Below are 12,181 nucleotides of genomic sequence, written 5' to 3'. Positions count from 1 at the left end.
GTTTACGTGCTCCCTTTGACTCTTAGTCCTTTCATTATGATCAATTGTGAACTGAAATTGATCACTTGGAATAGTGAGATGGCATTGGTACATGCCACCTTGATGGGATCGAATTGGAATCCCCTGGTATGTTTCCAACTCTACCATTTGGGGCAAGTCAGCTTCAAGCTGTTTGTTTGTTTTTAAAGGAATTTGGACTTTAGTTCAAAAGTAACAGGAAAGATCAAACTATATTACCCAAAAAAGTAATTTTTTAAAGATCTATTTATTATTTATTTGAAAGTCAGAGTTACACAGAGAGAGAGGAGAGGTAGAGAGAGATACAGAGAGGTCTTTCATCCACTGGTTCACTCCCCAGATGGCCGCAACGGCCAGAGCTGCACCGATCCGAAGCCAGTAGCCAGGAGCTTCTTCCTGGTCTCCCACACGGGTGCAGGGGCCCAAGGACTCGGGCCATCCTCCACTGACTTGGGCCATCTTCCACTGCTATCCCTGGCCACAGCAGAGAGCTGGATTGGAAGAGGAGCAGCCGGGACTAGAACCGGCGCCCATATGGGATGCCGGCACCTCAGGCCAGGGCATTAACCCTCCAAAAAGTAATTTTATATAAATCTTTTTATCTAATAAAAACATTTGTGGTAAATATAAATAACATCAAATTTACTATTTTAATCATTTTTATTAATTTATTTGTTTATTTGAAAGGCAGAGTTAGAGAGAGGCAGAGGCAGAGGGAGAGAAAGAGAGGTCTTCCATCTGCTGGTTCACTCCCCAAATGTACACAACCACTGGAGCTGGGCTGATCTGAGGTCAGGAGTCAGGAGCTTCTTCCAGGTCTCCCATGTGGGTGCAGGCCCAAGGACTTGGGCCATCTTCTACTGCTTTTCCAGGCCACAGCAGAGAGCTGGATGGGAAGTCAAGACTCGAACCCGTGCCCATACGAGATGCTGGCACAGCAAGTGGAAGCATTTGCCCCCTACATCACAGAGATGGCCTCATTTAAATCATTTTTTTTATTTGACAGATAGAATTAGACAGAGAGAAAGGTCTTCCTTCCATTGGTTCACCCCCCAAATGGCCACCACGGCCGGCGCTGTGCCCATCCGAAGGTAGGAGCCAGGTGCTTCCTCCTGGTCTCCCATGTGGGTGCAGGGCCCAAGCACTTGGGCCATCCTCCACTGCACTCCCGGGCCACAGCAGAGAGCTGGACTGGAAGAGGAGCAACCAGGACTAGAATCCGGTGTCCATATGGGATACCAGCAACACAGGTGTAGGATTAACCAAGTGAGCCACGGTGCCAGCCCCATTTAAATCATTTTTAAGTATAATTCAGAGGCATCAACATTGTAGAACCATAAATCCTCCCATTTGTTATGGTAACAAACTCGGGCCCAGAGAGGCCTAAAGACTTGTGAGGGCCACACAGTGGTTGGTGGGAGGGCTCTGGGTTGTGTGGCTCGTGCTTCCCCACTTTCCAATCCGTTCATTTAAGGGATAAGGAAACTGAATCCTGAAAGGCAAAGTGACCTTGACCAAGTCAAGGATAGGGCTGGGGAGATCTCTCGAGCCCCACAGGTCAGGTGCTGCTTCCTCCTCATGACTTTAGGCTACCCTAACCCCCCCCCCAACATTTCCCTTCCCCAGTTCTTCCCACCAGAAACTCCAGGCTTCCTAGCATCAAAATGTGAATTTCACACAGCCAATTATCACCTAAAAATGGTTTTCTAAATCGGTACTGGGGAGGGTGTCAGATCCATTGGCTGCAATATGTCTTCACAGCAGACTTCGGTAGTTTGTCAGTTACGGATGAAAGAAACTACGCACCACCATTTCCTATCCCGGCTAAAGCTCTTCATGCATAGTTTTTGGCTGAAAATCAAGTTTAAGTGATCCATAGAGTAATTTAAAATATTTCCATGCATTTTATACATTGAGGTTCATTTGCTTAAATAGTTGACTATTTAATAGTATCCAGCACATAGTAGGCCTTGTTCATTGAATTCTTTTCCATTTTAGAAATGAACATATTCAGAGTAAAACTCACCCCTTTCGAGTACATTTCTGAGAATTTTGACAATTTTTTTCTAAAACATCTATTTATTTATTTGGAAGATAGTGAGAGAGGGGCAGGGAGACAGATAAAGAGCTCTTCCATCCACTGGTTCACCTCCAGACTGGCCTCAACAGCCAGGGCTGGTCCAGAAGACTGTAACTCCATCTGAGCTCCAAGCTGCCTTCCCGTGTGCATTAGCAGGAAGTTGAATTGGAAGCGGAGCAGCAGGGACTTGAACGGGTGCTCCTATGGGATGCTGGCATCACAGGTAGCAGCCTAACCCGCAAGGAGTGCCAGCTCCTTCACAAATGTTTACAGTCATGTGACTACCACCACATTTAAGATATGGAACAGTTCTGTCACCCTCCCCCACAAAAATATTATCTGTCCCCTTAGACTCAAGCCTGTCCTTTACCCTCAGCCCTGGGCAAACACTGAACCTTCTGTTCTTCCAGGCTTGCATCTGCAAGAACAGCACTGAATATCCATTTGTCACTGCAATGAGTTACCTGAGGCAACTAACTTGTTAAAGAGAAAAGGTTTATCTAGGGGTAGCCAATGGCAAGGGCAGAGCACCCGCAGAGGATGACGGATACAGCCAGGAAACAGAACGGCTGGGCCCAGCTCGGGCTTTGAAACCCTCCCTCTCTGAAGAGCAACCTAGAACACACTCCCAATGACCTAAGAACTTCCCAGTGGCCCACTTCCTGGTCACAATTGGATTGCGCTTCTGCCCTCTAATTAAGGACTTTGGGGTTTAAGTATCTGCTTGAGTTTTGGGCTAAGCCATATTCAAACTACAGCAGTCATATAAATGAATCATACAGTACGTGGATCTTTGAATCTGGTTACTTCACGTAGCATGTTTGTGAGTTTCTTTTATCTTGGTGAATGTATCAGCACAGGTTGAGCAGTTCTAATCTGAAGTGCTCCAAAAACAAAACTTCTGAACAATGACATGATGTCCTAAGTGAGACATTCCATACTCCACCTCACATGACAAGTTGCAGTCAAAATGCAGGTGCACTAAAAATATTGCATAAGTTATCTTCAGGCTAAGTATTTAAGTGTACATGAAATATGAATGAATTTAATGTTTACTCTTTGCTCCCTTCCCCCAGGATATCTCATTATATTTATGCAAATATTCCAAAATCCAAAATCTGATACTTCCGGTCCCAAAGATTTCAGATAGGAGAATACTCTACCTGTAGTTCATTCCTACATTCCATTGCATGTTATACCAAAATGTGTTTACTTGTTCCATAATTGAAACATATTTTGGTTGTTTCCAGATTTTACTATGTGTGAATCTTAACTTCAGGGTTCATTTGCTTAATGGCCTATCAGTATCTGGTCTACAGGAAGATGATGTGTTCAAACATTTAGCTAGTATCAGTTGACCTGTTTGTATGTTTTGTATTAGAACTGATAGAAATACTAGAATTAAGGAAAAGTGTAAGTGTAACCGCTTGATAAAGAAGCAAAAGGTACAATGCAATGTTTTGTTGTTGTTGTTGTTGTTGTTTTGACAGGCAGAGTGGACAGTGAGAGAGAGAGACAGAGAGAAAGGTCTTCCTTTTGCTGTTGGTTCACCCTCCAATGGCCGCCGCGGCTGGCACGCTGCGCTGGCGCACCGCGCTGATCCGATGGCAGGAGCCAGGTGCTTCCTCCTGGTCTCCCATGCGGGTGCAGGGCCCAAGCACTTGGGCCATCCTCCACTGCACTCCCGGGCCACAGCAGAGAGCTGGCCTGGAAGAGGGGCAACCAGGACAGAATCCGGTGCCCCGACCAGGACTAGAACCTGGTGTGCCGGCGCCGCCAGGCGGAGGATTAGCCTAGTGAGCTGTGGCACCGGATCAATGCAATGTATTTTTAAAAGTTCATGGAAAGGGGATGGGACTGTGGCATATCGGGTAAAGCTGCTGCCTCCAGTGCCAGCTTACCATATGGCCGCCGGTTCGAGTCTCAGCCTCTCCACTTCCCATCCAGCTCTCTGCTATGGCCTGGGAAGCAGCAGAAGATGGCCCAAGTCCTTGGGCCCCTGCACCCACGTGGGAGGCCTGGAAGAAGCTCCTGGCTTCTGGCTTTGGATCAGCGCAGCTCTGGCCATTGCAGCCACTTGTGGAGTGAACCAGTGATGGAAGACTTCTCTTACTCTCTCTTTCGTTCTCTCTCTGCCTGTGCCTCTCTGTAACTCTGCCTTAAAAATAAATAGATAGGCCAGTGCCGCGGCTCACTAGGCTAATCCTCCGCCTAGCGGCGCCGGCACACCGGGTTCTAGTCCCGGTCAGGGTGCCGGATTCTGTCCCCGTTGCCCCTCTTCCAGGCCAGCTCTCTGCTGTGGCCAGGGAGTGCAGTGGAGGATGGCCCAGGTGCTTGGGCCCTGCACCCCATGGGAGACCAGGAAAAGCACCTGGCTCCTGGCTCCTGCCATTGGATCAGCGCGGTGCGCCGGCCGCAGCGTGCTGGCTGCGGCGGCCATTGGAGGGTGAACCAACGGCAAAGGAAGACCTTTCTCTCTGTCTCTCTCTCTCACTGTCCACTCTGTCTGTCAAAAAATAAAAAAAATAATAAAAAGAAAATAAATAGATAAATCTTAGTTCATGGAAAATGAAATTAAAAATAATGTCCCTTGGGACTGGCGCCATGGCTCACTTGGTTAATCCTCCACCTGCGTGCCGGCATCCCATATGGGCGCCGCTTCTAGTCCCGGTTGCTCCTCTTCCAGTCCAGCTCTCTGCTGTGGCCCGGGAGGGTAGTGGAGGATGGCCCACGTGCTTGGGCCCTGCACCCGCATGGGAGACCAGGAGGAGGCACCTGGCTCCTGGCTTCAGATCGGTGCAGCGCCAGCTGTGGCAGCCATTTGGCGCGTGAACCAATGGAAGGAAGACCTTTCTCTCTGTCTATAACTCTACCTGTCAAATAAATAAATATAATTATAATTATGTCCCTTTTCCTGAATTTTTTGAAGTGTCATTGTATACAGGGTAGAACTGGGTCTGGACTTCATCCTGTCTCTGGACTGGAATCTTTATAGGTGTATTAGTCAGGGTTCTCTATAGAGAGACAGAACCAATAGGATGGATGGATGGGTGGATAGATGGATGGAAAGAAAGAAAATGGAAGGAAGGCAGGCAGGTATATGAGAAGGGGTTTATTAGGGGAATTGGCTCATATTTTCATGGAGGCTATGTCTCATAAGACAGTACCTGCAAGCTGGAGACCCTAGGAAGCCAGCAGCATGACTCAGTCCAAGTGCAGAAATCTAAGAACCAGGAAAGCTAACAGTGTGATTCACAGCCCAAGTCGGAATACCTGAATACCCCTTGAGGCCACTGGTTTTTTTTTGTTTTTTTTTTGTTTTTTTTTTGTTTTTTGACAGGCAGAGTGGACAGTGAGAGAGAGAGACAGAGAGAGAAAGGTCTTCCTTTGCCGTTGGTTCACCCTCCAATGGCCGCCGCTGCAGCCGGCGCACCGCGCTGATCCTGGCAGGAGCCAGGAGCCAGGTGCTTTTCCTGGTCTCCCATGGGGTGCAGGGCCCAAGCACCTGGGCCATCCTCCACTGCACTCCCTGGCCATGAGGCCACTGGTTTAAGACCTGGAGCCCAAAGGTTGGAGGTCCTGGGGTTCAGATCCAAGAGCTAGAGAAGGAATGTGTCCTAGCTCCAGGAGCCAGGGAGAGAGAGAGAGAGGAGGAAAAATTGCCCTTGTTTGGCTTTTTGTTCTACGCAGGCCCCCAGATGATTGAATGGTGCCTGCCCACATCAAGGCTAGATCTTCCCTACTCGGTCCACCAGCTCAAAGCCCATCTCTGGAGACACCCTCACAGATACACCCACAGGAGACGCATTACCAACTCTCTAGGTATTCCTCAATCCAGTTGACATCTTCAACTAACCAACAGTGTCTTTCTGGCCAACTTACACCTCGTGACTATCCCACCCCTCACTGGGAAAAGTGTACTCTACAATTCCTGTACCATTATTTTCTTTCTTTGCAGGGGCAGCAGCTTCACCGATCGGAGACAGTGCATCAGACTCCCACTTGTCAGAGTTAGAATGATCTGGTTTCAAGGGAGGGTGGCAGGGAAGGTGGCAGGCTGAAGGGGGCAATGAGAAGAGGAAGTCTCACCCACAGCTCAGCATCAGCAGTTCAAGCTTTGAAGTCTGTGGTCAGTGCTGCTGCTCAGGACACTCCTCTCGGCAGGAAGGGCCAGGAACTGTCTTCCATTTGCGTTTTCTGGTCTGCACGGTGGATTGACGTTGTCTTCCCCTGTATCAGACATAGTATTTTCCTTTTCATGAGCCACCAAAGAAACCACTCAAGTTTCACAACTGGGCTTCCCTGATGGACGCAATTTTTAAAAAAGATTTATTGATTTATTTGAAAGGCAGAGTTTCAGAGAGAGCGAGCCAGAGAGTGAGATCTTCTATCTGCTGGTTCACTCCCCAAGTGGCTGCAATGGCAGGAGCTGGGCCAATCTGAAGCCAGAAGCCAGGAGCTTCCTCTGGGTCTCCCACGTGGGTGTAGGGACCCAAGCACTTGGGCCATCTTCTGCTTTCCCAGGTGCATTAGCAGAAGTGGAGCAGCTGGGACTCGAACCAGGGCTCAGATGGGATACCAGAGCCACAGGCAGCAGCTTTACCCGTTACTCCATGGTGCTGGCCCCAACTGTTGGTTTTTTTTCTCACAGATGTAATGAATCATGCGGCTCATTTGATGGAGTTTCTCTTCTTTCATTAGCTAGAGAAATCAGAGCCAACTTCAACAACTGCATGGACCTTAGGACATGTGCTGTGTGTTCCAGACCTACTCATACTTTCATCTTATTTTTCTCACTTTTTAATAGGTTCCTTCAGTTTACTGTTTAATTAATTTTTAGTTTAACAGATTCAATATAGTTCATACATAAAACTCTAATATAATGAATTTCATTTCCTCCTTACCTCCTTCTTTCACTCCTTTCCTTCTTTCTTTTGTGTTTGAGATAACATATTTTTAAAACCCTACATTATAAAGAAAAAAATGGAACATTATGCCACTATCCAGAAAAGTCTAGTATATAAATAATTGGCTAGAAAATTCAAATTGTACAGAAATGTAAAAAATAAAAATAAAGGTCTCCCACCCCTTTCCCAAAGATAACTACATTTCCTTTAAGAAAAAACTTGCTTCTGTGAGCATGTATTTAAAATTACATTAATTTAAATTTAGACAAAATAGAACATATTCTACATAATTTTATGCACCTTGATTCCCTCACACACACACTTAATAATATCTCAGATATCTTTTGGAATTGGTGCATATATAGAAGCACTTCTTTTTTAATGTGCCCATATTAGTTCATCTTATTAATGTATTAAAATTTACTTATCTTGTGTCATGAAAAACTGGTGTTTTGGTGTCATTCATTTTTACACTATTGCAAAAAAATTTTCAATGAATATTCCTAAACCGACATCTCAGTGGAATTTAAAAAAAAATTTATTTATTTATTTGAAAGTCAGAGTTACACAGAGAGAGAAGGAGACGCAGAGAGAGAGAGAGAGAGAGAGAGAGCGCGCTTCTATCTGCCTGCTGGTTCACTCTCAACTGGCCACAACGGCCGGAGCTGCATCGATCCAAAGCCAGGAGCCAGGAGCTTCCTCCGGGCCCCCCATGTGGGTGCAGGGGCCCAAGGACTTGGGCCATCTTCTATTGCTTTCCCAGGCCATAGCAGAGAGCTGGATCAGAAGTGCAGCAGCTGGGTCTTAAACCAGTGCCTATATTGGATTGCCCACACAGCAGGCAGCAGCTTTACCCACTACGGCACAGTGCGGCCCCCTCAGTGGAATTTTGATAGTAAATCCTTAGCAGTGAAACTGCTAGGCAGCTTAGTGCACAACGTGATAGATGGTGTCAAGTTGCCCTCCAGGAAAAGGGAGCCAGTTTTACTCCTAAGTGTGTTGTGTCAACATCACCACTTCCACGTAGTCACATCATCACTGGGTGTCATCCATCTTTCAAATTTCTGCTAGTGGGGAAAATGGCACCTCACACTTATTTTGACTTTCCTTTATTTAATTATAATTTTCAGGGTTTAAAAAAGTCTTTGGACCAAAAGCATTTTTGGAACCCATTTCAAAGTATTTTTGAATTAATGTAGTTTATAAAAATTGCTCTATATTGCCTTTATTTTAAGCACTTAAGAAGGGGCTATCCTGACTCTAAGTCAGTAGGTCTCCATCTGGCCTGTGCATTTGAAGCACCTGGAAAACTTTTTAAAAAAACACCCTTATCTGGGAGACCTGGAGGAGGCTCTGGGCTTCTGCATTCAGATCAGCTCAGCTCCAGCTACTGTGGCCATTTAGGAGTGAACCAGCAGATGGAAGACCTCTCTCTCTGCCTCTGCCTCTGCCGCTCTGTAGTTCTGGTTTTCAAATAAATAAATAAATAAATTTTTAAATCATCCCAGACCAGGTAAGTCAGACTGGGCGGTGGCCTGGTCTTGATGTTTGTAGAAAGCTCTTCAGTCTACGGCCGTACCACCCTGCACGTGCCCGATCTCGTCTGATCTCAGAAGCTAAGCAGGGTCGGGCCTGGTTAGTGCTTGGATGGGAGAAAGCTCTTCCGGTGATTCATAAATGCAGCCAGGATTAAGAGCCACTGTCCTAATTGCACTAGAGTGGACCCTGCAGTCACATGTGTAGGATGCTCAGGACTCCGGTCCTGGATGGAACCAGCTGACTGCATAAAAGGGCAACCCCCTCCAAGCTGCCTCTTCCTCTCCAAACAGGGAGCTGGCAGATTCATGACGGTGAAGTGGCAGCCCCTTGCTCAGCCCTCATTCCCTTCCCTGCTCCACCGTGTGCCGATCTGCGCAGCCAGGATTTCAGTGAGAAAGGACAAACTCATGCTTTACAAATGAATAATCGATGGGACCAGAGCAAGGGAAGTGACTGGCAGTACTGTGGTTAGTCTCTCACGCTCAGAGGTCTAAAAGCCTTTCTGATGCGCTGTCGCTGTAATTGGCTCACGCTCCTTGCAGAAACAGAAAAGGCCGTCACACAGAAGGAAACCCACTGCCACCCCGTGAAGGAGGCCCTTGAAGTTTGCCTGTCACTCTTCAGCTTCCCAGGTTTCTATGACAAGTGTGTCACAAGCTGTCACTTCATAAGCTGGAGCTAAACCAGGATGGATTTTTGTGTTTACTCAGCAAGTATCTAATAGAAAAAAAAAAAAAAAAAACTAGCTGGGGAAATGATCCAGTTTATTGATTCAATTTGAATTTCCCATGGTGACAAGAAAAGATAAGGTAATCACAATAACGTCTTTTTAAAAAGGTTTATATATTTATTTGAAAGGCAGAGTGAGGGAGAAGGGAGAGAGAGGTTGTCCATCTACTGGTCCACTCCCCAAATGCCTCCAACACCCAGGAGCAAAGAGTTCCAACTGGGTCTCCCACTTGGGTGCCAGGGACCCGAGTTCTGGGGCCATCATCCAAGACCTTCCCAGTAGCATTAGTGCAAAGCTGAATCAGAAGTGGAGAAGCTGGAACTAGAACCTGCACTCTAATATGGGATACAGGCATCCCGATCGAGGTGGACAGTGAATATATTAATTCCCAGTCCATGTTCCTGTCTCCCAGAGGTAAAACGTGAAGCAGAGGCTGGCATCATGTGAAAATAGGAACAGAAGTTATTTAACTGCAAGGGAATAAATACATATTCACACACAAGTGTGGATTCCCCCACATGGAGAGAGCTACCCAACACGAGTGGGCCAAAGTGTTGCCTGTAAAGGAAAAAAAAAAAAAAGAAAAAACCCCTAAAATAATACCTCTAAGTGAGAGCAGAAGAGTCCATCCGGTCAGTGGTAGTAAGAGAGAGGAAATGAGAGTGGCGTATCTGAGCACGTTCCACACTGGAGAGAGAGCTCTCTTGCCCTCCACCTCTTTTTATAAGGAAGGGGTGGTACCCTAATCAGATACACAAATAGGGTGGGGTCCTGGGAAGGTAGGCATATTTTGCAGGGATAGATACAAGAGTTCCAACTCACCTAAGCTTTAACTAAGTCAGTTACACCATTTCACAGGCACTGAGTTAACCTGCTGCCTCACACCTACCCTCACAACAATTTCTTATAGGATTTCTGAATGTATTTGCATTAAAAAAATACAAAATCAGGTAGCATGAGTAGAAAAATACTTTAATTCTTGTAATTCAATTGCTCTTGATATCCTGGTTCATGCTAATATGTATTCTGTCCTATTTGCTGAAGGAAGTAGATTATATTATCAAGCAAAAATTATTAATGTGGGGAGCAACTTGGACTAGACTAAGTTACTGGAATTAAGACTTATTCTATGCATCTGCTCTCCCACAATATGGCGCTGAGAAGGGAGTAAACAACTTCTACGCAGCTGCCTCTCGCCAACTTGACTGATAAGCTGCAGGAGCAGGACCTGCTCCTGATTGGAGGAGAGCAGCGTACTCGGCGTGTGGGTAGCAGAGTTGGGATTGGTGGAAGAGGACTATAAAGGAGGAGAGAGACAACATGCACCAGGAACATCTAAGGGGAACATCCGGATAACATCTGAGCAGCCCCCGAGAGAGCCGGCTGGCGGTGTGCCGCTCCCCCGCGGAAGTGGGGAAAGTGGCAGGGGGCACCGCCCCTCCACGGAGGTGGAAGGATCGGCAGCCAACCCGGGAAGAACCAGCAGCAAACCCGGGAAGGTCCGAGCAGACAAAAGAACAGCGCAGGGTCCTGTGTCGTTCCTCCGTGAAGAGGGGGAGCGACAATTAATATACAAGAATTAGAACATAGGAATCTTTTAGAAATAGATTGAAAATAAGCCACTTCTAAAATTGTAATTTTTGAAAGAAAATATTCAAAATTTAGCATCACTATTTCAATCAGATTGTGGCATGATTTACGTACAATAACTGCACATATGTTAAAGTGTACAACCTGATGTGTCTGCATAGCTGTATATATTCCTGAAACCAGCATAGTCGAGATTACAGACTCTTCCTGTCACTCCCAGAAGTTCTCTCGGGCACCTCTGCTGTCCCTTGTGCTCTGCCAAGCCCCAGGTAATTTCTGACATGCTTTCTGTCTCTATAGATCAGCATGTGTTCCTTCCGTGTAGCTTCTTCTGCATAACATGTTATCTGTGACATGGGTCAAAGTTATGGCATGGATAGTGCTTCACCCTTTTTATTGCAAAGCACTGTCCATTGTCTGGTGCACTTGTTATCCATTAACTCGGTGATGAAATTTTGAGTTGCTTCCAATATTGGGCTATTCTGATTAATGCTGCTATAAGCACTTTAGGGCAAATATCTGTGCTGATGTGAAGCAATATAGTTTTAATATATTAACATTAGTTTATATATAGCTTAAATCCTAATGCACATAAATAGTTTTGTTGATTTGGTGGAGCATTTTATAAAACTAAAATACTGTGACTTCCCTTGACAGATGAGATGGCTCTTTACCCAACCAGCTATTTCAGGCCCCAAACAAAACAACTTGCAGGTTGTGCACACCGTTCCGCTGAGTGCCATTCATATCTTGATGAGTCATCTGCTCAACAGCGTGTACGTACTTAACTAGTCTTCTCTCAGATCAGAATATAAGTCCTTAACTAGTCCTCTATCAGTGAGGCCAGACTATCCCCCATTGCTTGTCTCAACCCTAATATTAGTTTTGGGGGATTAATCTTTCTCCAAGTTACTCCCATCATTATTCTGTCATGTTTAAGAAAGCTCAGTGCACCATTTGATCCAGCAATTCCACTAATGGGTATTTATCCAAAGAAAATGAAACTAACATGTTGAGAAAATATCAGCACTCCCATGCTTCTTGCAGTATTACTCACATAATCAAAACATGGAGTCAATGTTATGGGTAAGTGGATAAAGAAAATGTGGTCCATACACACAATGGAATACCATTCAGCTTTCTAAAAGGAGGAAATCCTGTCAGTGCAACAACGTGGACGAGCCCGCTGGACATTTTGTTAAGAGAAATACAGCAGGTACAGAAAGACAAACACAGCATGCTTTCCCTTATCTGGGAAATCTTAAAGAGGTGAATTGCTAGTAGATGATAACCAAAGGGTATAAAATTTGAGTTAGA

This window comes from Oryctolagus cuniculus, chromosome 4, assembly GCF_051225735.1.
Source record: "Oryctolagus cuniculus isolate XC-2025 breed Fujian yellow rabbit chromosome 4, ASM5122573v1, whole genome shotgun sequence".
Lineage (NCBI taxonomy): Eukaryota > Metazoa > Chordata > Mammalia > Lagomorpha > Leporidae > Oryctolagus > Oryctolagus cuniculus.
The sequence above is the reverse complement of the archived record's forward strand: the minus strand, read 5'-3'. Positions refer to the sequence as shown.